The sequence below is a fragment of the Rhinoderma darwinii genome (assembly GCF_050947455.1).
Source record: "Rhinoderma darwinii isolate aRhiDar2 chromosome 5 unlocalized genomic scaffold, aRhiDar2.hap1 SUPER_5_unloc_21, whole genome shotgun sequence".
In the NCBI taxonomy this organism is placed as follows: Eukaryota; Metazoa; Chordata; class Amphibia; order Anura; family Rhinodermatidae; genus Rhinoderma; species Rhinoderma darwinii.
In genome coordinates this window covers 129613-155243 of record NW_027461778.1, presented here as the reverse complement: position 1 = coordinate 155243, position 25631 = coordinate 129613, and the positions used below count along the sequence as shown (strand labels likewise).

At 47.9% G+C, this 25631-nt stretch overlaps 17 non-coding genes across 17 annotated transcripts; all 17 read right to left on the bottom strand.

Moving 5' to 3' along the window:
• Positions 1 to 1292: 1292 nt before the first annotated feature.
• LOC142687244 (U2 spliceosomal RNA) lies at positions 1293 to 1483 on the bottom strand. The gene has a single exon (XR_012856489.1). It is a non-coding gene; the product is annotated as a U2 spliceosomal RNA (small nuclear RNA).
• Positions 1484 to 2767: 1284 nt separating this feature from the next.
• On the bottom strand, positions 2768 to 2958 carry LOC142687243 (U2 spliceosomal RNA). Its single transcript, XR_012856488.1, has one exon. It is a non-coding gene; the product is annotated as a U2 spliceosomal RNA (small nuclear RNA).
• Positions 2959 to 4238: 1280 nt separating this feature from the next.
• Positions 4239 to 4429, bottom strand: LOC142687241 (U2 spliceosomal RNA). The gene has a single exon (XR_012856486.1). It is a non-coding gene; the product is annotated as a U2 spliceosomal RNA (small nuclear RNA).
• A 1280-nt stretch (positions 4430 to 5709) lies between these two features.
• On the bottom strand, positions 5710 to 5900 carry LOC142687293 (U2 spliceosomal RNA). The gene has a single exon (XR_012856534.1). It is a non-coding gene; the product is annotated as a U2 spliceosomal RNA (small nuclear RNA).
• Positions 5901 to 7200: 1300 nt separating this feature from the next.
• LOC142687240 (U2 spliceosomal RNA) lies at positions 7201 to 7391 on the bottom strand. Its single transcript, XR_012856485.1, has one exon. It is a non-coding gene; the product is annotated as a U2 spliceosomal RNA (small nuclear RNA).
• A 1284-nt stretch (positions 7392 to 8675) lies between these two features.
• On the bottom strand, positions 8676 to 8866 carry LOC142687238 (U2 spliceosomal RNA). Its single transcript, XR_012856484.1, has one exon. It is a non-coding gene; the product is annotated as a U2 spliceosomal RNA (small nuclear RNA).
• Positions 8867 to 10150: 1284 nt separating this feature from the next.
• LOC142687237 (U2 spliceosomal RNA) lies at positions 10151 to 10341 on the bottom strand. Its single transcript, XR_012856483.1, has one exon. It is a non-coding gene; the product is annotated as a U2 spliceosomal RNA (small nuclear RNA).
• Positions 10342 to 11634: 1293 nt separating this feature from the next.
• LOC142687236 (U2 spliceosomal RNA) lies at positions 11635 to 11825 on the bottom strand. The gene has a single exon (XR_012856482.1). It is a non-coding gene; the product is annotated as a U2 spliceosomal RNA (small nuclear RNA).
• A 1288-nt stretch (positions 11826 to 13113) lies between these two features.
• LOC142687235 (U2 spliceosomal RNA) lies at positions 13114 to 13304 on the bottom strand. The gene has a single exon (XR_012856481.1). It is a non-coding gene; the product is annotated as a U2 spliceosomal RNA (small nuclear RNA).
• A 1288-nt stretch (positions 13305 to 14592) lies between these two features.
• On the bottom strand, positions 14593 to 14783 carry LOC142687234 (U2 spliceosomal RNA). Its single transcript, XR_012856480.1, has one exon. It is a non-coding gene; the product is annotated as a U2 spliceosomal RNA (small nuclear RNA).
• Positions 14784 to 16083: 1300 nt separating this feature from the next.
• LOC142687233 (U2 spliceosomal RNA) lies at positions 16084 to 16274 on the bottom strand. Its single transcript, XR_012856479.1, has one exon. It is a non-coding gene; the product is annotated as a U2 spliceosomal RNA (small nuclear RNA).
• A 1292-nt stretch (positions 16275 to 17566) lies between these two features.
• LOC142687308 (U2 spliceosomal RNA) lies at positions 17567 to 17757 on the bottom strand. The gene has a single exon (XR_012856546.1). It is a non-coding gene; the product is annotated as a U2 spliceosomal RNA (small nuclear RNA).
• Positions 17758 to 19053: 1296 nt separating this feature from the next.
• On the bottom strand, positions 19054 to 19244 carry LOC142687232 (U2 spliceosomal RNA). The gene has a single exon (XR_012856478.1). It is a non-coding gene; the product is annotated as a U2 spliceosomal RNA (small nuclear RNA).
• A 1280-nt stretch (positions 19245 to 20524) lies between these two features.
• Positions 20525 to 20715, bottom strand: LOC142687231 (U2 spliceosomal RNA). Its single transcript, XR_012856477.1, has one exon. It is a non-coding gene; the product is annotated as a U2 spliceosomal RNA (small nuclear RNA).
• A 1289-nt stretch (positions 20716 to 22004) lies between these two features.
• LOC142687229 (U2 spliceosomal RNA) lies at positions 22005 to 22195 on the bottom strand. Its single transcript, XR_012856475.1, has one exon. It is a non-coding gene; the product is annotated as a U2 spliceosomal RNA (small nuclear RNA).
• Positions 22196 to 23479: 1284 nt separating this feature from the next.
• Positions 23480 to 23670, bottom strand: LOC142687304 (U2 spliceosomal RNA). Its single transcript, XR_012856543.1, has one exon. It is a non-coding gene; the product is annotated as a U2 spliceosomal RNA (small nuclear RNA).
• Positions 23671 to 24946: 1276 nt separating this feature from the next.
• LOC142687227 (U2 spliceosomal RNA) lies at positions 24947 to 25137 on the bottom strand. The gene has a single exon (XR_012856474.1). It is a non-coding gene; the product is annotated as a U2 spliceosomal RNA (small nuclear RNA).
• Positions 25138 to 25631: the final 494 nt, after the last annotated feature.

Below are 25631 nucleotides of genomic sequence, written 5' to 3'. Positions count from 1 at the left end.
CGAACGGGCCGCGCGTTGCCCGAGCCTGCCCGATACTGCTGTTCAGCCCTTGCAGCGATTCAGCCTACTTCTAGGCAATTCCATGGGGCCCTGCAGGCTCACACACTCACAGCTACACGGGAGGTGAATAAAGGCCGGAGAGGAAGCCAGACAGGATTTGCTTCTTTTGCTTGCACCACAATGCAGTGCTGAAAGAGGAGGAATCTACATAAAAACGCCTTCCTGGCAACGCCCAAATGCCCTGCTGCCATGCAGATAAACACTGGCAGCGGCAGCAAGTGCATGCCCACAGCCACCCCTTGTTCCTTCACACCTTGTATCAGCTGTAATCCAGTCCAGTCCAGTGCTGCCTGCTGAGCAGCACTGACCAACACTGCCTGGGCCCAGGCTTTTATCTCTGAGGCCCCATTATGATGTCAGAAAGCTGGCTCTGGAATCCTGAGGGCTCCACTATGACACGTGCAAAGTTCCGTCTGAACTTTATATAAGACGGTGAGGCTCAGTCAGTCACTCAGTGTTGCCTGAGAGGGCAACACTGCAACAGCCGGCCGCCAGGCTGTCTTTTTTTTGCACAGCTAGTTGCCTCCAGGAGGCCACAAGAGGGAGACAAGGGACTGCAAAATGGAAAATAGGCATCCACCAACTTTACAGACAACTTCTCCTTGCTCCTACAACCTCCATCCTTGCACAGTTTGTTATTCTTCTAGGTAACATAGTAACAAATCCAAATTGCTGCTCTCTTTGTAGGCAAGCAAGGCTTTGTTGCAACTGCAATTCTTACTTCTTCTTGAAATGTAGGGACGACAGTACATTTCATCACATCCATCTAGTGTACACAGGTAGGTCCATTGTGGCGGGCAGGCGAGCGGGCGGGCTGCTTTATTGGCTGTTTGCTGTTCCCCTACTCCACTCCACTATTTGACTGTTGTGCTGCATCAATCAATCAATCAATCAATCAATCAATCAATCAATCAATCAATCAATCAATCAATCAGTGGCTGGCTCAGGTGCAGCTCTTTAACTTACCTAAAAGGGAGGGCGGAGAGAAGACAAGGAAGGTGAATGAGGTGTTCCAATGTGAAATGCCGGAAACACAGAAACACAGACGACACACAACAAGAGGTGGCAATCTATTCATTAATTGCATTTAATCAATGAGCTCATTATCACTCATGCATTGTCCAACAGGTGTTGAAATAATGGGATTAAAAGGGGAGATCCCTTCAGAAAGACAGAAACAATAGCAAAGACAAAAAACACTTTTGGAATCTGCTTTTAGTCAACACATAAGGAAAGGGTGCACCGGTCCTGGAAATACTGCAATACCAGGTCAATGCGTGGAGTGGACAGAGCAAGCTCTATTTCCATCTCCCTGTTCTAAAAATCCATTTAATATATGGTCCCCAGATAGGGGACGTATCAGATATTAAACTGATAAGAACAGATACTACACTTGATCTTAGCCAAAAGGCCGAGAAGCGATAACCCGAACGGGCCGCGCGTTGCCCGAGCCTGCCCGATACTGCTGTTCAGCCCTTGCAGCGATTCAGCCTACTTCTAGGCAATTCCATGGGGCCCTGCAGGCTCACACACTCACAGCTACACGGGAGGTGAATAAAGGCCGGAGAGGAAGCCAGACAGGATTTGCTTCTTTTGCTTGCACCACAATGCAGTGCTGAAAGAGGAGGAATCTACATAAAAACGCCTTCCTGGCAACGCCCAAATGCCCTGCTGCCATGCAGATAAACACTGGCAGCGGCAGCAAGTGCATGCCCACAGCCACCCCTTGTTCCTTCACACCTTGTATCAGCTGTAATCCAGTCCAGTCCAGTGCTGCCTGCTGAGCAGCACTGACCAACACTGCCTGGGCCCAGGCTTTTATCTCTGAGGCCCCATTATGATGTCAGAAAGCTGGCTCTGGAATCCTGAGGGCTCCACTATGACACGTGCAAAGTTCCGTCTGAACTTTATATAAGACGGTGAGGCTCAGTCAGTCACTCAGTGTTGCCTGAGAGGGCAACACTGCAACAGCCGGCCGCCAGGCTGTCTTTTTTTTGCACAGCTAGTTGCCTCCAGGAGGCCACAAGAGGGAGACAAGGGACTGCAAAATGGAAAATAGGCATCCACCAACTTTACAGACAACTTCTCCTTGCTCCTACAACCTCCATCCTTGCACAGTTTGTTATTCTTCTAGGTAACATAGTAACAAATCCAAATTGCTGCTCTCTTTGTAGGCAAGCAAGGCTTTGTTGCAACTGCAATTCTTACTTCTTCTTGAAATGTAGGGACGACAGTACATTCCATCACATCCATCTAGTGTACACAGGTAGGTCCATTGTGGCGGGCAGGCGAGCGGGCGGGCTGCTTTATTGGCTGTTTGCTGTTCCCCTACTCCACTCCACTATTTGACTGTTGTGCTGCATCAATCAATCAATCAATCAATCAATCAATCAATCAATCAATCAATCAGTGGCTGGCTCAGGTGCAGCTCTTTAACTTACCTAAAAGGGAGGGCGGAGAGAAGACAAGGAAGGTGAATGAGGTGTTCCAATGTGAAATGCCGGAAACACAGAAACACAGACGACACACAACAAGAGGTGGCAATCTATTCATTAATTGCATTTAATCAATGAGCTCATTATCACTCATGCATTGTCCAACAGGTGTTGAAATAATGGGATTAAAAGGGGAGATCCCTTCAGAAAGACAGAAACAATAGCAAAGACAAAAAACACTTTTGGAATCTGCTTTTAGTCAACACATAAGGAAAGGGTGCACCGGTCCTGGAAATACTGCAATACCAGGTCAATGCGTGGAGTGGACAGAGCAAGCTCTATTTCCATCTCCCTGTTCTAAAAATCCATTTAATATATGGTCCCCAGATAGGGGACGTATCAGATATTAAACTGATAAGAACAGATACTACACTTGATCTTAGCCAAAAGGCCGAGAAGCGATAACCCGAACGGGCCGCGCGTTGCCCGAGCCTGCCCGATACTGCTGTTCAGCCCTTGCAGCGATTCAGCCTACTTCTAGGCAATTCCATGGGGCCCTGCAGGCTCACACACTCACAGCTACACGGGAGGTGAATAAAGGCCGGAGAGGAAGCCAGACAGGATTTGCTTCTTTTGCTTGCACCACAATGCAGTGCTGAAAGAGGAGGAATCTACATAAAAACGCCTTCCTGGCAACGCCCAAATGCCCTGCTGCCATGCAGATAAACACTGGCAGCGGCAGCAAGTGCATGCCCACAGCCACCCCTTGTTCCTTCACACCTTGTATCAGCTGTAATCCAGTCCAGTCCAGTGCTGCCTGCTGAGCAGCACTGACCAACACTGCCTGGGCCCAGGCTTTTATCTCTGAGGCCCCATTATGATGTCAGAAAGCTGGCTCTGGAATCCTGAGGGCTCCACTATGACACGTGCAAAGTTCCGTCTGAACTTTATATAAGACGGTGAGGCTCAGTCAGTCACTCAGTGTTGCCTGAGAGGGCAACACTGCAACAGCCGGCCGCCAGGCTGTCTTTTTTTTGCACAGCTAGTTGCCTCCAGGAGGCCACAAGAGGGAGACAAGGGACTGCAAAATGGAAAATAGGCATCCACCAACTTTACAGACAACTTCTCCTTGCTCCTACAACCTCCATCCTTGCACAGTTTGTTATTCTTCTAGGTAACATAGTAACAAATCCAAATTGCTGCTCTCTTTGTAGGCAAGCAAGGCTTTGTTGCAACTGCAATTCTTACTTCTTCTTGAAATGTAGGGACGACAGTACATTCCATCACATCCATCTAGTGTACACAGGTAGGTCCATTGTGGCGGGCAGGCGAGCGGGCGGGCTGCTTTATTGGCTGTTTGCTGTTCCCCTACTCCACTCCACTATTTGACTGTTGTGCTGCATCAATCAATCAATCAATCAATCAATCAATCAATCAATCAATCAGTGGCTGGCTCAGGTGCAGCTCTTTAACTTACCTAAAAGGGAGGGCGGAGAGAAGACAAGGAAGGTGAATGAGGTGTTCCAATGTGAAATGCCGGAAACACAGAAACACAGACGACACACAACAAGAGGTGGCAATCTATTCATTAATTGCATTTAATCAATGAGCTCATTATCACTCATGCATTGTCCAACAGGTGTTGAAATAATGGGATTAAAAGGGGAGATCCCTTCAGAAAGACAGAAACAATAGCAAAGACAAAAAACACTTTTGGAATCTGCTTTTAGTCAACACATAAGGAAAGGGTGCACCGGTCCTGGAAATACTGCAATACCAGGTCAATGCGTGGAGTGGACAGAGCAAGCTCTATTTCCATCTCCCTGTTCTAAAAATCCATTTAATATATGGTCCCCAGATAGGGGACGTATCAGATATTAAACTGATAAGAACAGATACTACACTTGATCTTAGCCAAAAGGCCGAGAAGCGATAACCCGAACGGGCCGCGCGTTGCCCGAGCCTGCCCGATACTGCTGTTCAGCCCTTGCAGCGATTCAGCCTACTTCTAGGCAATTAAATGGGGCCCTGCAGGCTCACACACTCACAGCTACACGGGAGGTGAATAAAGGCCGGAGAGGAAGCCAGACAGGATTTGCTTCTTTTGCTTGCACCACAATGCAGTGCTGAAAGAGGAGGAATCTACATAAAAACGCCTTCCTGGCAACGCCCAAATGCCCTGCTGCCATGCAGATAAACACTGGCAGCGGCAGCAAGTGCATGCCCACAGCCACCCCTTGTTCCTTCACACCTTGTATCAGCTGTAATCCAGTCCAGTCCAGTGCTGCCTGCTGAGCAGCACTGACCAACACTGCCTGGGCCCAGGCTTTTATCTCTGAGGCCCCATTATGATGTCAGAAAGCTGGCTCTGGAATCCTGAGGGCTCCACTATGACACGTGCAAAGTTCCGTCTGAACTTTATATAAGACGGTGAGGCTCAGTCAGTCACTCAGTGTTGCCTGAGAGGGCAACACTGCAACAGCCGGCCGCCAGGCTGTCTTTTTTTTGCACAGCTAGTTGCCTCCAGGAGGCCACAAGAGGGAGACAAGGGACTGCAAAATGGAAAATAGGCATCCACCAACTTTACAGACAACTTCTCCTTGCTCCTACAACCTCCATCCTTGCACAGTTTGTTATTCTTCTAGGTAACATAGTAACAAATCCAAATTGCTGCTCTCTTTGTAGGCAAGCAAGGCTTTGTTGCAACTGCAATTCTTACTTCTTCTTGAAATGTAGGGACGACAGTACATTCCATCACATCCATCTAGTGTACACAGGTAGGTCCATTGTGGCGGGCAGGCGAGCGGGCGGGCTGCTTTATTGGCTGTTTGCTGTTCCCCTACTCCACTCCACTATTTGACTGTTGTGCTGCATCAATCAATCAATCAATCAATCAATCAATCAATCAATCAATCAGTGGCTGGCTCAGGTGCAGCTCTTTAACTTACCTAAAAGGGAGGGCGGAGAGAAGACAAGGAAGGTGAATGAGGTGTTCCAATGTGAAATGCCGGAAACACAGAAACACAGACGACACACAACAAGAGGTGGCAATCTATTCATTAATTGCATTTAATCAATGAGCTCATTATCACTCATGCATTGTCCAACAGGTGTTGAAATAATGGGATTAAAAGGGGAGATCCCTTCAGAAAGACAGAAACAATAGCAAAGACAAAAAACACTTTTGGAATCTGCTTTTAGTCAACACATAAGGAAAGGGTGCACCGGTCCTGGAAATACTGCAATACCAGGTCAATGCGTGGAGTGGACAGAGCAAGCTCTATTTCCATCCCCCTGTTCTAAAAATCCATTTAATATATGGTCCCCAGATAGGGGACGTATCAGATATTAAACTGATAAGAACAGATACTACACTTGATCTTAGCCAAAAGGCCGAGAAGCGATAACCCGAACGGGCCGCACGTTGCCCGAGCCTGCCCGATACTGCTGTTCAGCCCTTGCAGCGATTCAGCCTACTTCTAGGCAATTCCATGGGGCCCTGCAGGCTCACACACTCACAGCTACACGGGAGGTGAATAAAGGCCGGAGAGGAAGCCAGACAGGATTTGCTTCTTTTGCTTGCACCACAATGCAGTGCTGAAAGAGGAGGAATCTACATAAAAACGCCTTCCTGGCAACGCCCAAATGCCCTGCTGCCATGCAGATAAACACTGGCAGCGGCAGCAAGTGCATGCCCACAGCCACCCCTTGTTCCTTCACACCTTGTATCAGCTGTAATCCAGTCCAGTCCAGTGCTGCCTGCTGAGCAGCACTGACCAACACTGCCTGGGCCCAGGCTTTTATCTCTGAGGCCCCATTATGATGTCAGAAAGCTGGCTCTGGAATCCTGAGGGCTCCACTATGACACGTGCAAAGTTCCGTCTGAACTTTATATAAGACGGTGAGGCTCAGTCAGTCACTCAGTGTTGCCTGAGAGGGCAACACTGCAACAGCCGGCCGCCAGGCTGTCTTTTTTTTGCACAGCTAGTTGCCTCCAGGAGGCCACAAGAGGGAGACAAGGGACTGCAAAATGGAAAATAGGCATCCACCAACTTTACAGACAACTTCTCCTTGCTCCTACAACCTCCATCCTTGCACAGTTTGTTATTCTTCTAGGTAACATAGTAACAAATCCAAATTGCTGCTCTCTTTGTAGGCAAGCAAGGCTTTGTTGCAACTGCAATTCTTACTTCTTCTTGAAATGTAGGGACGACAGTACATTCCATCACATCCATCTAGTGTACACAGGTAGGTCCATTGTGGCGGGCAGGCGAGCGGGCGGGCTGCTTTATTGGCTGTTTGCTGTTCCCCTACTCCACTCCACTATTTGACTGTTGTGCTGCATCAATCAATCAATCAATCAATCAATCAATCAATCAATCAATCAATCAATCAATCAATCAATCAGTGGCTGGCTCAGGTGCAGCTCTTTAACTTACCTAAAAGGGAGGGCGGAGAGAAGACAAGGAAGGTGAATGAGGTGTTCCAATGTGAAATGCCGGAAACACAGAAACACAGACGACACACAACAAGAGGTGGCAATCTATTCATTAATTGCATTTAATCAATGAGCTCATTATCACTCATGCATTGTCCAACAGGTGTTGAAATAATGGGATTAAAAGGGGAGATCCCTTCAGAAAGACAGAAACAATAGCAAAGACAAAAAACACTTTTGGAATCTGCTTTTAGTCAACACATAAGGAAAGGGTGCACCGGTCCTGGAAATACTGCAATACCAGGTCAATGCGTGGAGTGGACAGAGCAAGCTCTATTTCCATCTCCCTGTTCTAAAAATCCATTTAATATATGGTCCCCAGATAGGGGACGTATCAGATATTAAACTGATAAGAACAGATACTACACTTGATCTTAGCCAAAAGGCCGAGAAGCGATAACCCGAACGGGCCGCGCGTTGCCCGAGCCTGCCCGATACTGCTGTTCAGCCCTTGCAGCGATTCAGCCTACTTCTAGGCAATTCCATGGGGCCCTGCAGGCTCACACACTCACAGCTACACGGGAGGTGAATAAAGGCCGGAGAGGAAGCCAGACAGGATTTGCTTCTTTTGCTTGCACCACAATGCAGTGCTGAAAGAGGAGGAATCTACATAAAAACGCCTTCCTGGCAACGCCCAAATGCCCTGCTGCCATGCAGATAAACACTGGCAGCGGCAGCAAGTGCATGCCCACAGCCACCCCTTGTTCCTTCACACCTTGTATCAGCTGTAATCCAGTCCAGTCCAGTGCTGCCTGCTGAGCAGCACTGACCAACACTGCCTGGGCCCAGGCTTTTATCTCTGAGGCCCCATTATGATGTCAGAAAGCTGGCTCTGGAATCCTGAGGGCTCCACTATGACATGTGCAAAGTTCCGTCTGAACTTTATATAAGACGGTGAGGCTCAGTCAGTCACTCAGTGTTGCCTGAGAGGGCAACACTGCAACAGCCGGCCGCCAGGCTGTCTTTTTTTTGCACAGCTAGTTGCCTCCAGGAGGCCACAAGAGGGAGACAAGGGACTGCAAAATGGAAAATAGGCATCCACCAACTTTACAGACAACTTCTCCTTGCTCCTACAACCTCCATCCTTGCACAGTTTGTTATTCTTCTAGGTAACATAGTAACAAATCCAAATTGCTGCTCTCTTTGTAGGCAAGCAAGGCTTTGTTGCAACTGCAATTCTTACTTCTTCTTGAAATGTAGGGACGACAGTACATTCCATCACATCCATCTAGTGTACACAGGTAGGTCCATTGTGGCGGGCAGGCGAGCGGGCGGGCTGCTTTATTGGCTGTTTGCTGTTCCCCTACTCCACTCCACTATTTGACTGTTGTGCTGCATCAATCAATCAATCAATCAATCAATCAATCAATCAATCAATCAATCAGTGGCTGGCTCAGGTGCAGCTCTTTAACTTACCTAAAAGGGAGGGCGGAGAGAAGACAAGGAAGGTGAATGAGGTGTTCCAATGTGAAATGCCGGAAACACAGAAACACAGACGACACACAACAAGAGGTGGCAATCTATTCATTAATTGCATTTAATCAATGAGCTCATTATCACTCATGCATTGTCCAACAGGTGTTGAAATAATGGGATTAAAAGGGGAGATCCCTTCAGAAAGACAGAAACAATAGCAAAGACAAAAAACACTTTTGGAATCTGCTTTTAGTCAACACATAAGGAAAGGGTGCACCGGTCCTGGAAATACTGCAATACCAGGTCAATGCGTGGAGTGGACAGAGCAAGCTCTATTTCCATCTCCCTGTTCTAAAAATCCATTTAATATATGGTCCCCAGATAGGGGACGTATCAGATATTAAACTGATAAGAACAGATACTACACTTGATCTTAGCCAAAAGGCCGAGAAGCGATAACCCGAACGGGCCGCGCGTTGCCCGAGCCTGCCCGATACTGCTGTTCAGCCCTTGCAGCGATTCAGCCTACTTCTAGGCAATTCCATGGGGCCCTGCAGGCTCACACACTCACAGCTACACGGGAGGTGAATAAAGGCCGGAGAGGAAGCCAGACAGGATTTGCTTCTTTTGCTTGCACTACAATGCAGTGCTGAAAGAGGAGGAATCTACATAAAAACGCCTTCCTGGCAACGCCCAAATGCCCTGCTGCCATGCAGATAAACACTGGCAGCGGCAGCAAGTGCATGCCCACAGCCACCCCTTGTTCCTTCACACCTTGTATCAGCTGTAATCCAGTCCAGTCCAGTGCTGCCTGCTGAGCAGCACTGACCAACACTGCCTGGGCCCAGGCTTTTATCTCTGAGGCCCCATTATGATGTCAGAAAGCTGGCTCTGGAATCCTGAGGGCTCCACTATGACACGTGCAAAGTTCCGTCTGAACTTTATATAAGACGGTGAGGCTCAGTCAGTCACTCAGTGTTGCCTGAGAGGGCAACACTGCAACAGCCGGCCGCCAGGCTGTCTTTTTTTTGCACAGCTAGTTGCCTCCAGGAGGCCACAAGAGGGAGACAAGGGACTGCAAAATGGAAAATAGGCATCCACCAACTTTACAGACAACTTCTCCTTGCTCCTACAACCTCCATCCTTGCACAGTTTGTTATTCTTCTAGGTAACATAGTAACAAATCCAAATTGCTGCTCTCTTTGTAGGCAAGCAAGGCTTTGTTGCAACTGCAATTCTTACTTCTTCTTGAAATGTAGGGACGACAGTACATTCCATCACATCCATCTAGTGTACACAGGTAGGTCCATTGTGGCGGGCAGGCGAGCGGGCGGGCTGCTTTATTGGCTGTTTGCTGTTCCCCTACTCCACTCCACTATTTGACTGTTGTGCTGCATCAATCAATCAATCAATCAATCAATCAATCAATCAATCAATCAATCAGTGGCTGGCTCAGGTGCAGCTCTTTAACTTACCTAAAAGGGAGGGCGGAGAGAAGACAAGGAAGGTGAATGAGGTGTTCCAATGTGAAATGCCGGAAACACAGAAACACAGACGACACACAACAAGAGGTGGCAATCTATTCATTAATTGCATTTAATCAATGAGCTCATTATCACTCATGCATTGTCCAACAGGTGTTGAAATAATGGGATTAAAAGGGGAGATCCCTTCAGAAAGACAGAAACAATAGCAAAGACAAAAAACACTTTTGGAATCTGCTTTTAGTCAACACATAAGGAAAGGGTGCACCGGTCCTGGAAATACTGCAATACCAGGTCAATGCGTGGAGTGGACAGAGCAAGCTCTATTTCCATCTCCCTGTTCTAAAAATCCATTTAATATATGGTCCCCAGATAGGGGACGTATCAGATATTAAACTGATAAGAACAGATACTACACTTGATCTTAGCCAAAAGGCCGAGAAGCGATAACCCGAACGGGCCGCGCGTTGCCCGAGCCTGCCCGATACTGCTGTTCAGCCCTTGCAGCGATTCAGCCTACTTCTAGGCAATTCCATGGGGCCCTGCAGGCTCACACACTCACAGCTACACGGGAGGTGAATAAAGGCCGGAGAGGAAGCCAGACAGGATTTGCTTCTTTTGCTTGCACCACAATGCAGTGCTGAAAGAGGAGGAATCTACATAAAAACGCCTTCCTGGCAACGCCCAAATGCCCTGCTGCCATGCAGATAAACACTGGCAGCGGCAGCAAGTGCATGCCCACAGCCACCCCTTGTTCCTTCACACCTTGTATCAGCTGTAATCCAGTCCAGTCCAGTGCTGCCTGCTGAGCAGCACTGACCAACACTGCCTGGGCCCAGGCTTTTATCTCTGAGGCCCCATTATGATGTCAGAAAGCTGGCTCTGGAATCCTGAGGGCTCCACTATGACACGTGCAAAGTTCCGTCTGAACTTTATATAAGACGGTGAGGCTCAGTCAGTCACTCAGTGTTGCCTGAGAGGGCAACACTGCAACAGCCGGCCGCCAGGCTGTCTTTTTTTTGCACAGCTAGTTGCCTCCAGGAGGCCACAAGAGGGAGACAAGGGACTGCAAAATGGAAAATAGGCATCCACCAACTTTACAGACAACTTCTCCTTGCTCCTACAACCTCCATCCTTGCACAGTTTGTTATTCTTCTAGGTAACATAGTAACAAATCCAAATTGCTGCTCTCTTTGTAGGCAAGCAAGGCTTTGTTGCAACTGCAATTCTTACTTCTTCTTGAAATGTAGGGACGACAGTACATTCCATCACATCCATCTAGTGTACACAGGTAGGTCCATTGTGGCGGGCAGGCGAGCGGGCGGGCTGCTTTATTGGCTGTTTGCTGTTCCCCTACTCCACTCCACTATTTGACTGTTGTGCTGCATCAATCAATCAATCAATCAATCAATCAATCAATCAATCAATCAATCAATCAATCAATCAGTGGCTGGCTCAGGTGCAGCTCTTTAACTTACCTAAAAGGGAGGGCGGAGAGAAGAGGAAGGTGAATGAGGTGTTCCAATGTGAAATGCCGGAAACACAGAAACACAGACGACACACAACAAGAGGTGGCAATCTATTCATTAATTGCATTTAATCAATGAGCTCATTATCACTCATGCATTGTCCAACAGGTGTTGAAATAATGGGATTAAAAGGGGAGATCCCTTCAGAAAGACAGAAACAATAGCAAAGACAAAAAACACTTTTGGAATCTGCTTTTAGTCAACACATAAGGAAAGGGTGCACCGGTCCTGGAAATACTGCAATACCAGGTCAATGCGTGGAGTGGACAGAGCAAGCTCTATTTCCATCTCCCTGTTCTAAAAATCCATTTAATATATGGTCCCCAGATAGGGGACGTATCAGATATTAAACTGATAAGAACAGATACTACACTTGATCTTAGCCAAAAGGCCGAGAAGCGATAACCCGAACGGGCCGCGCGTTGCCCGAGCCTGCCCGATACTGCTGTTCAGCCCTTGCAGCGATTCAGCCTACTTCTAGGCAATTCCATGGGGCCCTGCAGGCTCACACACTCACAGCTACACGGGAGGTGAATAAAGGCCGGAGAGGAAGCCAGACAGGATTTGCTTCTTTTGCTTGCACCACAATGCAGTGCTGAAAGAGGAGGAATCTACATAAAAACGCCTTCCTGGCAACGCCCAAATGCCCTGCTGCCATGCAGATAAACACTGGCAGCGGCAGCAAGTGCATGCCCACAGCCACCCCTTGTTCCTTCACACCTTGTATCAGCTGTAATCCAGTCCAGTCCAGTGCTGCCTGCTGAGCAGCACTGACCAACACTGCCTGGGCCCAGGCTTTTATCTCTGAGGCCCCATTATGATGTCAGAAAGCTGGCTCTGGAATCCTGAGGGCTCCACTATGACACGTGCAAAGTTCCGTCTGAACTTTATATAAGACGGTGAGGCTCAGTCAGTCACTCAGTGTTGCCTGAGAGGGCAACACTGCAACAGCCGGCCGCCAGGCTGTCTTTTTTTTGCACAGCTAGTTGCCTCCAGGAGGCCACAAGAGGGAGACAAGGGACTGCAAAATGGAAAATAGGCATCCACCAACTTTACAGACAACTTCTCCTTGCTCCTACAACCTCCATCCTTGCACAGTTTGTTATTCTTCTAGGTAACATAGTAACAAATCCAAATTGCTGCTCTCTTTGTAGGCAAGCAAGGCTTTGTTGCAACTGCAATTCTTACTTCTTCTTGAAATGTAGGGACGACAGTACATTCCATCACATCCATCTAGTGTACACAGGTAGGTCCATTGTGGCGGGCAGGCGAGCGGGCGGGCTGCTTTATTGGCTGTTTGCTGTTCCCCTACTCCACTCCACTATTTGACTGTTGTGCTGCATCAATCAATCAATCAATCAATCAATCAATCAATCAATCAATCAATCAATCAGTGGCTGGCTCAGGTGCAGCTCTTTAACTTACCTAAAAGGGAGGGCGGAGAGAAGACAAGGAAGGTGAATGAGGTGTTCCAATGTGAAATGCCGGAAACACAGAAACACAGACGACACACAACAAGAGGTGGCAATCTATTCATTAATTGCATTTAATCAATGAGCTCATTATCACTCATGCATTGTCCAACAGGTGTTGAAATAATGGGATTAAAAGGGGAGATCCCTTCAGAAAGACAGAAACAATAGCAAAGACAAAAAACACTTTTGGAATCTGCTTTTAGTCAACACATAAGGAAAGGGTGCACCGGTCCTGGAAATACTGCAATACCAGGTCAATGCGTGGAGTGGACAGAGCAAGCTCTATTTCCATCTCCCTGTTCTAAAAATCCATTTAATATATGGTCCCCAGATAGGGGACGTATCAGATATTAAACTGATAAGAACAGATACTACACTTGATCTTAGCCAAAAGGCCGAGAAGCGATAACCCGAACGGGCCGCGCGTTGCCCGAGCCTGCCCGATACTGCTGTTCAGCCCTTGCAGCGATTCAGCCTACTTCTAGGCAATTCCATGGGGCCCTGCAGGCTCACACACTCACAGCTACACGGGAGGTGAATAAAGGCCGGAGAGGAAGCCAGACAGGATTTGCTTCTTTTGCTTGCACCACAATGCAGTGCTGAAAGAGGAGGAATCTACATAAAAACGCCTTCCTGGCAACGCCCAAATGCCCTGCTGCCATGCAGATAAACACTGGCAGCGGCAGCAAGTGCATGCCCACAGCCACCCCTTGTTCCTTCACACCTTGTATCAGCTGTAATCCAGTCCAGTCCAGTGCTGCCTGCTGAGCAGCACTGACCAACACTGCCTGGGCCCAGGCTTTTATCTCTGAGGCCCCATTATGATGTCAGAAAGCTGGCTCTGGAATCCTGAGGGCTCCACTATGACACGTGCAAAGTTCCGTCTGAACTTTATATAAGACGGTGAGGCTCAGTCAGTCACTCAGTGTTGCCTGAGAGGGCAACACTGCAACAGCCGGCCGCCAGGCTGTCTGTTTTTTGCACAGCTAGTTGCCTCCAGGAGGCCACAAGAGGGAGACAAGGGACTGCAAAATGGAAAATAGGCATCCACCAACTTTACAGACAACTTCTCCTTGCTCCTACAACCTCCATCCTTGCACAGTTTGTTATTCTTCTAGGTAACATAGTAACAAATCCAAATTGCTGCTCTCTTTGTAGGCAAGCAAGGCTTTGTTGCAACTGCAATTCTTACTTCTTCTTGAAATGTAGGGACGACAGTACATTCCATCACATCCATCTAGTGTACACAGGTAGGTCCATTGTGGCGGGCAGGCGAGCGGGCGGGCTGCTTTATTGGCTGTTTGCTGTTCCCCTACTCCACTCCACTATTTGACTGTTGTGCTGCATCAATCAATCAATCAATCAATCAATCAATCAATCAATCAATCAATCAATCAGTGGCTGGCTCAGGTGCAGCTCTTTAACTTACCTAAAAGGGAGGGCGGAGAGAAGACAAGGAAGGTGAATGAGGTGTTCCAATGTGAAATGCCGGAAACACAGAAACACAGACGACACACAACAAGAGGTGGCAATCTATTCATTAATTGCATTTAATCAATGAGCTCATTATCACTCATGCATTGTCCAACAGGTGTTGAAATAATGGGATTAAAAGGGGAGATCCCTTCAGAAAGACAGAAACAATAGCAAAGACAAAAAACACTTTTGGAATCTGCTTTTAGTCAACACATAAGGAAAGGGTGCACCGGTCCTGGAAATACTGCAATACCAGGTCAATGCGTGGAGTGGACAGAGCAAGCTCTATTTCCATCTCCCTGTTCTAAAAATCCATTTAATATATGGTCCCCAGATAGGGGACGTATCAGATATTAAACTGATAAGAACAGATACTACACTTGATCTTAGCCAAAAGGCCGAGAAGCGATAACCCGAACGGGCCGCGCGTTGCCCGAGCCTGCCCGATACTGCTGTTCAGCTCTTGCAGCGATTCAGCCTACTTCTAGGCAATTCCATGGGGCCCTGCAGGCTCACACACTCACAGCTACACGGGAGGTGAATAAAGGCCGGAGAGGAAGCCAGACAGGATTTGCTTCTTTTGCTTGCACCACAATGCAGTGCTGAAAGAGGAGGAATCTACATAAAAACGCCTTCCTGGCAACGCCCAAATGCCCTGCTGCCATGCAGATAAACACTGGCAGCGGCAGCAAGTGCATGCCCACAGCCACCCCTTGTTCCTTCACACCTTGTATCAGCTGTAATCCAGTCCAGTCCAGTGCTGCCTGCTGAGCAGCACTGACCAACACTGCCTGGGCCCAGGCTTTTATCTCTGAGGCCCCATTATGATGTCAGAAAGCTGGCTCTGGAATCCTGAGGGCTCCACTATGACACGTGCAAAGTTCCGTCTGAACTTTATATAAGACGGTGAGGCTCAGTCAGTCACTCAGTGTTGCCTGAGAGGGCAACACTGCAACAGCCGGCCGCCAGGCTGTCTTTTTTTTGCACAGCTAGTTGCCTCCAGGAGGCCACAAGAGGGAGACAAGGGACTGCAAAATGGAAAATAGGCATCCACCAACTTTACAGACAACTTCTCCTTGCTCCTACAACCTCCATCCTTGCACAGTTTGTTATTCTTCTAGGTAACATAGTAACAAATCCAAATTGCTGCTCTCTTTGTAGGCAAGCAAGGCTTTGTTGCAACTGCAATTCTTACTTCTTCTTGAAATGTAGGGACGACAGTACATTCCATCACATCCATCTAGTGTACACAGGTAGGTCCATTGTGGCGGGCAGGCGAGCGGGCGGGCTGCTTTATTGGCTGTTTGCTGTTCCCCTACTCCACTCCACTATTTGACTGTTGTGCTGCATCAATCAATCAATCAATCAATCAATCAATCAATCAATCAATCAATCAATCAATCAATCAATCAGTGGCTGGCTCAGGTGCAGCTCTTTAACTTACCTAAAAGGGAGGGCGGAGAGAAGACAAGGAAGGTGAATGAGGTGTTCCAATGTGAAATGCCGGAAACACAGAAACACAGACGACACACAACAAGAGGTGGCAATCTATTCATTAATTGCATTTAATCAATGAGCTCATTATCACTCATGCATTGTCCAACAGGTGTTGAAATAATGGGATTAAAAGGGGAGATCCCTTCAGAAAGACAGAAACAATAGCAAAGACAAAAAACACTTTTGGAATCTGCTTTTAGTCAACACATAAGGAAAGGGTGCACCGGTCCTGGAAATACTGCAATACCAGGTCAATGCGTGGAGTGGACAGAGCAAGCTCTATTTCCATCTCCCTGTTCTAAAAATCCATTTAATATATGGTCCCCAGATAGGGGACGTATCAGATATTAAACTGATAAGAACAGATACTACACTTGATCTTAGCCAAAAGGCCGAGAAGCGATAACCCGAACGGGCCGCGCGTTGCCCGAGCCTGCCCGATACTGCTGTTCAGCCCTTGCAGCGATTCAGCCTACTTCTAGGCAATTCCATGGGGCCCTGCAGGCTCACACACTCACAGCTACACGGGAGGTGAATAAAGGCCGGAGAGGAAGCCAGACAGGATTTGCTTCTTTTGCTTGCACCACAATGCAGTGCTGAAAGAGGAGGAATCTACATAAAAACGCCTTCCTGGCAACGCCCAAATGCCCTGCTGCCATGCAGATAAACACTGGCAGCGGCAGCAAGTGCATGCCCACAGCCACCCCTTGTTCCTTCACACCTTGTATCAGCTGTAATCCAGTCCAGTCCAGTGCTGCCTGCTGAGCAGCACTGACCAACACTGCCTGGGCCCAGGCTTTTATCTCTGAGGCCCCATTATGATGTCAGAAAGCTGGCTCTGGAATCCTGAGGGCTCCACTATGACACGTGCAAAGTTCCGTCTGAACTTTATATAAGACGGTGAGGCTCAGTCAGTCACTCAGTGTTGCCTGAGAGGGCAACACTGCAACAGCCGGCCGCCAGGCTGTCTTTTTTTTGCACAGCTAGTTGCCTCCAGGAGGCCACAAGAGGGAGACAAGGGACTGCAAAATGGAAAATAGGCATCCACCAACTTTACAGACAACTTCTCCTTGCTCCTACAACCTCCATCCTTGCACAGTTTGTTATTCTTCTAGGTAACATAGTAACAAATCCAAATTGCTGCTCTCTTTGTAGGCAAGCAAGGCTTTGTTGCAACTGCAATTCTTACTTCTTCTTGAAATGTAGGGACGACAGTACATTCCATCACATCCATCTAGTGTACACAGGTAGGTCCATTGTGGCGGGCAGGCGAGCGGGCGGGCTGCTTTATTGGCTGTTTGCTGTTCCCCTACTCCACTCCACTATTTGACTGTTGTGCTGCATCAATCAATCAATCAATCAATCAATCAATCAATCAATCAATCAATCAATCAATCAGTGGCTGGCTCAGGTGCAGCTCTTTAACTTACCTAAAAGGGAGGGCGGAGAGAAGACAAGGAAGGTGAATGAGGTGTTCCAATGTGAAATGCCGGAAACACAGAAACACAGACGACACACAACAAGAGGTGGCAATCTATTCATTAATTGCATTTAATCAATGAGCTCATTATCACTCATGCATTGTCCAACAGGTGTTGAAATAATGGGATTAAAAGGGGAGATCCCTTCAGAAAGACAGAAACAATAGCAAAGACAAAAAACACTTTTGGAATCTGCTTTTAGTCAACACATAAGGAAAGGGTGCAGCGGTCCTGGAAATACTGCAATACCAGGTCAATGCGTGGAGTGGACAGAGCAAGCTCTATTTCCATCTCCCTGTTCTAAAAATCCATTTAATATATGGTCCCCAGATAGGGGACGTATCAGATATTAAACTGATAAGAACAGATACTACACTTGATCTTAGCCAAAAGGCCGAGAAGCGATAACCCGAACGGGCCGCGCGTTGCCCGAGCCTGCCCGATACTGCTGTTCAGCCCTTGCAGCGATTCAGCCTACTTCTAGGCAATTCCATGGGGCCCTGCAGGCTCACACACTCACAGCTACACGGGAGGTGAATAAAGGCCGGAGAGGAAGCCAGACAGGATTTGCTTCTTTTGCTTGCACCACAATGCAGTGCTGAAAGAGGAGGAATCTACATAAAAACGCCTTCCTGGCAACGCCCAAATGCCCTGCTGCCATGCAGATAAACACTGGCAGCGGCAGCAAGTGCATGCCCACAGCCACCCCTTGTTCCTTCACACCTTGTATCAGCTGTAATCCAGTCCAGTCCAGTGCTGCCTGCTGAGCAGCACTGACCAACACTGCCTGGGCCCAGGCTTTTATCTCTGAGGCCCCATTATGATGTCAGAAAGCTGGCTCTGGAATCCTGAGGGCTCCACTATGACACGTGCAAAGTTCCGTCTGAACTTTATATAAGACGGTGAGGCTCAGTCAGTCACTCAGTGTTGCCTGAGAGGGCAACACTGCAACAGCCGGCCGCCAGGCTGTCTTTTTTTTGCACAGCTAGTTGCCTCCAGGAGGCCACAAGAGGGAGACAAGGGACTGCAAAATGGAAAATAGGCATCCACCAACTTTACAGACAACTTCTCCTTGCTCCTACAACCTCCATCCTTGCACAGTTTGTTATTCTTCTAGGTAACATAGTAACAAATCCAAATTGCTGCTCTCTTTGTAGGCAAGCAAGGCTTTGTTGCAACTGCAATTCTTACTTCTTCTTGAAATGTAGGGACGACAGTACATTCCATCACATCCATCTAGTGTACACAGGTAGGTCCATTGTGGCGGGCAGGCGAGCGGGCGGGCTGCTTTATTGGCTGTTTGCTGTTCCCCTACTCCACTCCACTATTTGACTGTTGTGCTGCATCAATCAATCAATCAATCAATCAATCAATCAATCAATCAATCAATCAATCAATCAATCAGTGGCTGGCTCAGGTGCAGCTCTTTAACTTACCTAAAAGGGAGGGCGGAGAGAAGACAAGGAAGGTGAATGAGGTGTTCCAATGTGAAATGCCGGAAACACAGAAACACAGACGACACACAACAAGAGGTGGCAATCTATTCATTAATTGCATTTAATCAATGAGCTCATTATCACTCATGCATTGTCCAACAGGTGTTGAAATAATGGGATTAAAAGGGGAGATCCCTTCAGAAAGACAGAAACAATAGCAAAGACAAAAAACACTTTTGGAATCTGCTTTTAGTCAACACATAAGGAAAGGGTGCACCGGTCCTGGAAATACTGCAATACCAGGTCAATGCGTGGAGTGGACAGAGCAAGCTCTATTTCCATCTCCCTGTTCTAAAAATCCATTTAATATATGGTCCCCAGATAGGGGACGTATCAGATATTAAACTGATAAGAACAGATACTACACTTGATCTTAGCCAAAAGGCCGAGAAGCGATAACCCGAACGGGCCGCGCGTTGCCCGAGCCTGCCCGATACTGCTGTTCAGCCCTTGCAGCGATTCAGCCTACTTCTAGGCAATTCCATGGGGCCCTGCAGGCTCACACACTCACAGCTACACGGGAGGTGAATAAAGGCCGGAGAGGAAGCCAGACAGGATTTGCTTCTTTTGCTTGCACCACAATGCAGTGCTGAAAGAGGAGGAATCTACATAAAAACGCCTTCCTGGCAACGCCCAAATGCCCTGCTGCCATGCAGATAAACACTGGCAGCGGCAGCAAGTGCATGTCCACAGCCACCCCTTGTTCCTTCACACCTTGTATCAGCTGTAATCCAGTCCAGTCCAGTGCTGCCTGCTGAGCAGCACTGACCAACACTGCCTGGGCCCAGGCTTTTATCTCTGAGGCCCCATTATGATGTCAGAAAGCTGGCTCTGGAATCCTGAGGGCTCCACTATGACACGTGCAAAGTTCCGTCTGAACTTTATATAAGACGGTGAGGCTCAGTCAGTCACTCAGTGTTGCCTGAGAGGGCAACACTGCAACAGCCGGCCGCCAGGCTGTCTTTTTTTTGCACAGCTAGTTGCCTCCAGGAGGCCACAAGAGGGAGACAAGGGACTGCAAAATGGAAAATAGGCATCCACCAACTTTACAGACAACTTCTCCTTGCTCCTACAACCTCCATCCTTGCACAGTTTGTTATTCTTCTAGGTAACATAGTAACAAATCCAAATTGCTGCTCTCTTTGTAGGCAAGCAAGGCTTTGTTGCAACTGCAATTCTTACTTCTTCTTGAAATGTAGGGACGACAGTACATTTCATCACATCCATCTAGTGTACACAGGTAGGTCCATTGTGGCGGGCAGGCGAGCGGGCGGGCTGCTTTATTGGCTGTTTGCTGTTCCCCTACTCCACTCCACTATTTGACTGTTGTGCTGCATCAATCAATCAATCAATCAATCAATCAATCAATCAATCAATCAGTGGCTGGCTCAGGTGCAGCTCTTTAACTTACCTAAAAGGGAGGGCGGAGAGAAGACAAGGAAGGTGAATGAGGTGTTCCAATGTGAAATGCCGGAAACACAGAAACACAGACGACACACAACAAGAGGTGGCAATCTATTCATTAATTGCATTTAATCAATGAGCTCATTATCACTCATGCATTGTCCAACAGGTGTTGAAATAATGGGATTAAAAGGGGAGATCCCTTCAGAAAGACAGAAACAATAGCAAAGACAAAAAACACTTTTGGAATCTGCTTTTAGTCAACACATAAGGAAAGGGTGCACCGGTCCTGGAAATACTGCAATACCAGGTCAATGCGTGGAGTGGACAGAGCAAGCTCTATTTCCATCTCCCTGTTCTAAAAATCCATTTAATATATGGTCCCCAGATAGGGGACGTATCAGATATTAAACTGATAAGAACAGATACTACACTTGATCTTAGCCAAAAGGCCGAGAAGCGATAACCCGAACGGGCCGCGCGTTGCCCGAGCCTGCCCGATACTGCTGTTCAGCCCTTGCAGCGATTCAGCCTACTTCTAGGCAATTCCATGGGGCCCTGCAGGCTCACACACTCACAGCTACACGGGAGGTGAATAAAGGCCGGAGAGGAAGCCAGACAGGATTTGCTTCTTTTGCTTGCACCACAATGCAGTGCTGAAAGAGGAGGAATCTACATAAAAACGCCTTCCTGGCAACGCCCAAATGCCCTGCTGCCATGCAGATAAACACTGGCAGCGGCAGCAAGTGCATGCCCACAGCCACCCCTTGTTCCTTCACACCTTGTATCAGCTGTAATCCAGTCCAGTCCAGTGCTGCCTGCTGAGCAGCACTGACCAACACTGCCTGGGCCCAGGCTTTTATCTCTGAGGCCCCATTATGATGTCAGAAAGCTGGCTCTGGAATCCTGAGGGCTCCACTATGACACGTGCAAAGTTCCGTCTGAACTTTATATAAGACGGTGAGGCTCAGTCAGTCACTCAGTGTTGCCTGAGAGGGCAACACTGCAACAGCCGGCCGCCAGGCTGTCTTTTTTTTGCACAGCTAGTTGCCTCCAGGAGGCCACAAGAGGGAGACAAGGGACTGCAAAATGGAAAATAGGCATCCACCAACTTTACAGACAACTTCTCCTTGCTCCTACAACCTCCATCCTTGCACAGTTTGTTATTCTTCTAGGTAACATAGTAACAAATCCAAATTGCTGCTCTCTTTGTAGGCAAGCAAGGCTTTGTTGCAACTGCAATTCTTACTTCTTCTTGAAATGTAGGGACGACAGTACATTCCATCACATCCATCTAGTGTACACAGGTAGGTCCATTGTGGCGGGCAGGCGAGCGGGCTTGGCTGCTTTATTGGCTGTTTGCTGTTCCCCTACTCCACTCCACTATTTGACTGTTGTGCTGCATCAATCAATCAATCAATCAATCAATCAATCAATCAATCAATCAATCAATCAGTGGCTGGCTCAGGTGCAGCTCTTTAACTTACCTAAAAGGGAGGGCGGAGAGAAGACAAGGAAGGTGAATGAGGTGTTCCAATGTGAAATGCCGGAAACACAGAAACACAGACGACACACAACAAGAGGTGGCAATCTATTCATTAATTGCATTTAATCAATGAGCTCATTATCACTCATGCATTGTCCAACAGGTGTTGAAATAATGGGATTAAAAGGGGAGATCCCTTCAGAAAGACAGAAACAATAGCAAAGACAAAAAACACTTTTGGAATCTGCTTTTAGTCAACACATAAGGAAAGGGTGCACCGGTCCTGGAAATACTGCAATACCAGGTCAATGCGTGGAGTGGACAGAGCAAGCTCTATTTCCATCTCCCTGTTCTAAAAATCCATTTAATATATGGTCCCCAGATAGGGGACGTATCAGATATTAAACTGATAAGAACAGATACTACACTTGATCTTAGCCAAAAGGCCGAGAAGCGATAACCCGAACGGGCCGCGCGTTGCCCGAGCCTGCCCGATACTGCTGTTCAGCCCTTGCAGCGATTCAGCCTACTTCTAGGCAATTCCATGGGGCCCTGCAGGCTCACACACTCACAGCTACACGGGAGGTGAATAAAGGCCGGAGAGGAAGCCAGACAGGATTTGCTTCTTTTGCTTGCACCACAATGCAGTGCTGAAAGAGGAGGAATCTACATAAAAACGCCTTCCTGGCAACGCCCAAATGCCCTGCTGCCATGCAGATAAACACTGGCAGCGGCAGGAAGTGCATGCCCACAGCCACCCCTTGTTCCTTCACACCTTGTATCAGCTGTAATCCAGTCCAGTCCAGTGCTGCCTGCTGAGCAGCACTGACCAACACTGCCTGGGCCCAGGCTTTTATCTCTGAGGCCCCATTATGATGTCAGAAAGCTGGCTCTGGAATCCTGAGGGCTCCACTATGACACGTGCAAAGTTCCGTCTGAACTTTATATAAGACGGTGAGGCTCAGTCAGTCACTCAGTGTTGCCTGAGAGGGCAACACTGCAACAGCCGGCCGCCAGGCTGTCTTTTTTTTGCACAGCTAGTTGCCTCCAGGAGGCCACAAGAGGGAGACAAGGGACTGCAAAATGGAAAATAGGCATCCACCAACTTTACAGACAACTTCTCCTTGCTCCTACAACCTCCATCCTTGCACAGTTTGTTATTCTTCTAGGTAACATAGTAACAAATCCAAATTGCTGCTCTCTTTGTAGGCAAGCAAGGCTTTGTTGCAACTGCAATTCTTACTTCTTCTTGAAATGTAGGGACGACAGTACATTCCATAACATCCATCTAGTGTACACAGGTAGGTCCATTGTGGCGGGCAGGCGAGCGGGCGGGCTGCTTTATTGGCTGTTTGCTGTTCCCCTACTCCACTCCACTATTTGACTGTTGTGCTGCATCAATCAATCAATCAATCAATCAATCAATCAATCAATCAATCAATCAGTGGCTGGCTCAGGTGCAGCTCTTTAACTTACCTAAAAGGGAGGGCGGAGAGAAGACAAGGAAGGTGAATGAGGTGTTCCAATGTGAAATGCCGGAAACACAGAAACACAGACGACACACAACAAGAGGTGGCAATCTATTCATTAATTGCATTTAATCAATGAGCTCATTATCACTCATGCATTGTCCAACAGGTGTTGAAATAATGGGATTAAAAGGGGAGATCCCTTCAGAAAGACAGAAACAATAGCAAAGACAAAAAACACTTTTGGAATCTGCTTTTAGTCAACACATAAGGAAAGGGTGCACCGGTCCTGGAAATACTGCAATACCAGGTCAATGCGTGGAGTGGACAGAGCAAGCTCTATTTCCATCTCCCTGTTCTAAAAATCCATTGAATATATGGTCCCCAGATAGGGGACGTATCAGATATTAAACTGATAAGAACAGATACTACACTTGATCTTAGCCAAAAGGCCGAGAAGCGATAACCCGAACGGGCCGCGCGTTGCCCGAGCCTGCCCGATACTGCTGTTCAGCCCTTGCAGCGATTCAGCCTACTTCTAGGCAATTCCATGGGGCCCTGCAGGCTCACACACTCACAGCTACACGGGAGGTGAATAAAGGCCGGAGAGGAAGCCAGACAGGATTTGCTTCTTTTGCTTGCACCACAATGCAGTGCTGAAAGAGGAGGAATCTACATAAAAACGCCTTCCTGGCAACGCCCAAATGCCCTGCTGCCATGCAGATAAACACTGGCAGCGGCAGCAAGTGCATGCCCACAGCCACCCCTTGTTCCTTCACACCTTGTATCAGCTGTAATCCAGTCCAGTCCAGTGCTGCCTGCTGAGCAGCACTGACCAACACTGCCTGGGCCCAGGCTTTTATCTCTGAGGCCCCATTATGATGTCAGAAAGCTGGCTCTGGAATCCTGAGGGCTCCACTATGACACGTGCAAAGTTCCGTCTGAACTTTATATAAGACGGTGAGGCTCAGTCAGTCACTCAGTGTTGCCTGAGAGGGCAACACTGCAACAGCCGGCCGCCAGGCTGTCTTTTTTTTGCACAGCTAGTTGCCTCCAGGAGGCCACAAGAGGGAGACAAGGGACTGCAAAATGGAAAATAGGCATCCACCAACTTTACAGACAACTTCTCCTTGCTCCTACAACCTCCATCCTTGCACAGTTTGTTATTCTTCTAGGTAACATAGTAACAAATCCAAATTGCTGCTCTCTTTGTAGGCAAGCAAGGCTTTGTTGCAACTGCAATTCTTACTTCTTCTTGAAATGTAGGGACGACAGTACATTCCATCACATCCATCTAGTGTACACAGGTAGGTCCATTGTGGCGGGCAGGCGAGCGGGCGGGCTGCTTTATTGGCTGTTTGCTGTTCCCCTACTCCACTCCACTATTTGACTGTTGTGCTGCATCAATCAATCAATCAATCAATCAATCAATCAATCAATCAGTGGCTGGCTCAGGTGCAGCTCTTTAACTTACCTAAAAGGGAGGGCGGAGAGAAGACAAGGAAGGTGAATGAGGTGTTCCAATGTGAAATGCCGGAAACACAGAAACACAGACGACACACAACAAGAGGTGGCAATCTATTCATTAATTGCATTTAATCAATGAGCTCATTATCACTCATGCATTGTCCAACAGGTGTTGAAATAATGGGATTAAAAGGGGAGATCCCTTCAGAAAGACAGAAACAATAGCAAAGACAAAAAACACTTTTGGAATCTGCTTTTAGTCAACACATAAGGAAAGGGTGCACCGGTCCTGGAAATACTGCAATACCAGGTCAATGCGTGGAGTGGACAGAGCAAGCTCTATTTCCATCTCCCTGTTCTAAAAATCCATTTAATATATGGTCCCCAGATAGGGGACGTATCAGATATTAAACTGATAAGAACAGATACTACACTTGATCTTAGCCAAAAGGCCGAGAAGCGATAACCCGAACGGGCCGCGCGTTGCCCGAGCCTGCCCGATACTGCTGTTCAGCCCTTGCAGCGATTCAGCCTACTTCTAGGCAATTCCATGGGGCCCTGCAGGCTCACACACTCACAGCTACACAGGAGGTGAATAAAGGCCGGAGAGGAAGCCAGACAGGATTTGCTTCTTTTGCTTGCACCACAATGCAGTGCTGAAAGAGGAGGAATCTACATAAAAACGCCTTCCTGGCAACGCCCAAATGCCCTGCTGCCATGCAGATAAACACTGGCAGCGGCAGCAAGTGCATGCCCACAGCCACCCCTTGTTCCTTCACACCTTGTATCAGCTGTAATCCAGTCCAGTCCAGTGCTGCCTGCTGAGCAGCACTGACCAACACTGCCTGGGCCCAGGCTTTTATCTCTGAGGCCCCATTATGATGTCAGAAAGCTGGCTCTGGAATCCTGAGGGCTCCACTATGACACGTGCAAAGTTCCGTCTGAACTTTATATAAGA